This window comes from Miniopterus schreibersii, assembly GCF_964146895.1.
Source record: "Miniopterus schreibersii genome assembly, chromosome: 7".
Lineage (NCBI taxonomy): Eukaryota > Metazoa > Chordata > Mammalia > Chiroptera > Miniopteridae > Miniopterus > Miniopterus schreibersii.
The window spans coordinates 69606540-69610285 of NC_138108.1; positions in this window are offsets into that span (position 1 = coordinate 69606540).

A 3746-nucleotide genomic window follows, 5' to 3' on the forward strand; every position below is an offset into this window, starting at 1 on the left:
AACAAGTGAATGAATAAATGGGTGGATGAATGAGTGGGACAGGGCTGTAATCAGTCCCTTTAGAAGATGCAGTCAGAGCACAAGGAAGGAGCCCTTTCCTTTTCATCTTTCCTTATGGTATTTTATCTTTCTTTAGATATATGGGCACAGGATTGAAAATCCTAGATGTGTATGTAACAAGCATGCCTTCCTTGTCAAATAGGAAAAAAGAACAGAGCACTTACATATTTACCACATTACACCTCAAGTCAGACTTACCTGGGAAGTTTTCAAAAAATGGGAATGCCTGGTCCTCACTCCAGGACTACTGAATCAGAATTTCTATAGTTGGTGCCTGGCCATCTGAATTTTTCATAAACTGTAAATTATTTTGATGATTGTATCTTGTTAAAAGTCACTAGATTGAAGCTGTGTAACATGTTCATATATTTATGAACATACATGATATATGAACTAGAATGATATTGCGTCACACATGCTGTCTTGGCCTGCACCGCATCCCTTCCCCTTCTTCTAGTAGCAGTACTCTGGCTTCCCTTTGGAGATTCCCTTGCCCCACCCTCAGTTGATGTGGTTTGGGTTGGGCTCACCCCATGTCCCCAGACCCCCTCCATCCACCAGCTTCAGGGGTGGAGCTGAGAACCAGTTCTGGTTCATCTGTGGATCCTATCCCCCTGGCCACAGGGATTGGCATATATATCAGTCCAGTGACCTCAGCCTGAAATCACTGTGGGACATTTTGGGACCCTCTTTCTACTGGGAAGGTAAAGCTAACCTGTGAGAAGGTAAAGCTAACAAAGAAAACAGATGCAAGTCTTGATGACTTTCTTTACGCCCTCAGAGCCAGCTCTGTCTGAAGACAACTCAACTCGGGGCCAATACAATGCCCTTTACATACGCCAACTGGGATGGTCACTTACAAATCAAATAGTCCTGACTAACAATTTATATTCAGTTATTTTTTTCCTGTAAATTTAATTAGAGTTCCTACTAAACAAATGGGAGTAAATCTTACTTACAATAATACTAGCTAACGTTTATTTATTTATTTATTTTTTAAATATATCTTTATTGATTTCAGAGAGAGGGAAGGAGAGGGAGACAGAGATAGAAACATCAATGATGAGAGAGTCATTGATTGAGCCTGCAACCTGGGCATGTGCCCTGACCGGGAATCAAACCCCGATCGCCTGGATCCTAGGTCGACGCTCAACCGCTGAGCCACGCCCGGCCAGGCCTAGCTAACGTTTATTGAGCACTGTTCAAAGAGCTTCACATACACTCACTCATATAATCCTTGCAGGAACCTACAGGGGACTATGTAACTATATTACAGATGGAGAAACTGAGGCACTTAGTGAGCCCCATTCCCATCAACCCTGTGTTCAACACATTTTCTGCTCTTAGATTAGGAAAATATTACAAAGATCTTGCCTCCTATTTGAGGGTCACCATTTAAGTGAGATATTGTTCTTTTTTTATAAATCATCACCAGAGGATACGTTTTTACTAATTTTTAGAGAGAGAGGAAGGGAGAGAGAGAGATACATTGATGTGAGAGAGAAACATCCATTGGTTGCCTTCCATAGGTGCCCTGATTGGGGATCGAACCGAAACCTAGGAATGTGCCCTGAAAGGGAATCACACCAACAACCTTTTGGCATGCCAGACGTTGCTCCAACCAACTGAGTGACCCTGCCAGGCAAGATATTATACTTTTAAGGGTTCAAAGTTTATTTCTGCTCCAGAAGTGTCTCACTGAAGCCTTGAAAGGATGAAAAAGAATGATGGCAGCTACAGGGAAGATCACAGACCACATGGCGAGGTCTCTTTGCACAGGAGGAAGGTTAGAAGGGTTCTTTTCTCTCTGCAAGATTAACTAAATAATCAAGGGTTGCACACTACTCTCAGAAATCTAGACTCCTGTGGAAAGAAGATGGATTAGGAAATAACGTCACGTTGCCATGGCAGAGGAGATGGGAGGTGGCTCTTCTGCTATCTCCTGGCAACCATTTGACAAGGAGCTGCACTAGACATTGAATTACAGGCAAGAAAGCTAACCACTCGGGGATCATTTGAAAGAGAATGTTAATTAAGCTTACCTTGGTGCTCAAGAGAAATCCAGATTTATTAATAGAAAATTGAACAATGTCAGGCGTCCCTAACTCTACTTCAGGGTCTGACTAGTCATGCAAGCGGCGTAAGGGTTGCTCTCGAAAGACCCTCCACTTTAGTTTTCTGAAAGCAGCAGGTCCCATGCCAAGGAAGGATTAACTCTTGTTTGCCAATGCTCCCATTCAGGGGCCAAACTATGAGGGAGATGGAATCTGGGATACTTTGGGAACAGGCTTGCCAATAATCTTCTTTTTCTCCTTAACCACTAAGAATTCTAGATATTTCCAAGCTACCATATCTAGTCTACTTCATTCCTTTTAGTTGCTGTCTGCTGTTCTGTAAGACGATGTTCTACACTGTATCGCACATTCTCTTGTTCACGGGCACTTAGGCTGTTTCCTGAGTTTTGTTGTAACACTGCCGTTGTCTTCAACAGGTTAACGCTACTCTGTGCCTGCGTGCAAGTAGTTTTCCTGATAGAAACCTGAGAGGGGTCTGCTGGGTTGAAGAGTATGCACATTGAACGTTTCTATACCAACTGCCAAATGGCCTCGCAAAAGACTATTCGTTTTAAGTTCTTACCAACAGTTAGTTCCCTGGGGGCATCCTGCTCCCGTCTCTGTGAAGGCCTTTGTACATGCTATTCCCTCCTACTGGAATGCTTGTCCCTTCCTCATCTTTCAGATTTCAGGCAAGCTTTCCCTCCAGAGAGCTCCCCTCACTGTCACCAGGTTCCATCACTCCATTCCACCAAGATCACGAGTATTTGTCTATGCTTACCACTGCCTTGTTTCAGGTCCTGGTTTCTGATATTCCGGTCTCCACAGTCACCAGAGCGAGCTTCCCCAAAGTCCTATAGGATCGTGTCCCCTCCCTCTTGTGCATCACCAACAAGAAAGCCCAGCCTTACCAGCATGGCTCCTGCAGCTCGTCTCGATTTTGCCTGTGAGCACATGCTGGTCATCAGCTCGGGCCCTTCACGCTCCCTAGTGTGCTTGGCAGTTCCCACACAGATGGTAGAGCTAGAAAGACGGTTCTGAATCCCAGAATTTCACCTACCGACTCTGTGACTCCAGGCAAGTTACTTAACATTTCTAAGACTCACTTCTCCCATACGTAAAATGGGCATAATAATATTTAGCTTTAAAACTCACCCAAAATACTGGAAATTACATCAGGGGAAGTGTGAAAAAAAATGACTTACATTTTACACAATTTTAAATCATTGACATCTTTAGTAAGAATGTGCATGACTGTTGCCAATAAAAGTATTCAAGGGATGAAATATATTCTGGTGGAGGCTGCGTAGTGTGGTGGTTATGAGCACAGACCCTGGAGCCAGACTGCCTGGTTTACATCCAGTTACTCACTGTGTGACTGTGGAAAAGTTACTTAACCTTTGTGTGCCTACTCTACTGATTTGTAAAATAAGGGTAACTGTAGTACTTACCTTGGAGGGTTGTTGTAACCATTGAACAAGTAAGATATGTGAAATATTGGAATAGCGCCGGCGCATAAAAAGTGCTACCCAGGAGTTTGCTGGTATTAATAGTGGGTGGTGGCACATGGTCAATGAATCCTACCTGCCTGGTGTCCTCTGCCCTCCCCACATCTTCGCTAGGGTTGCTGGA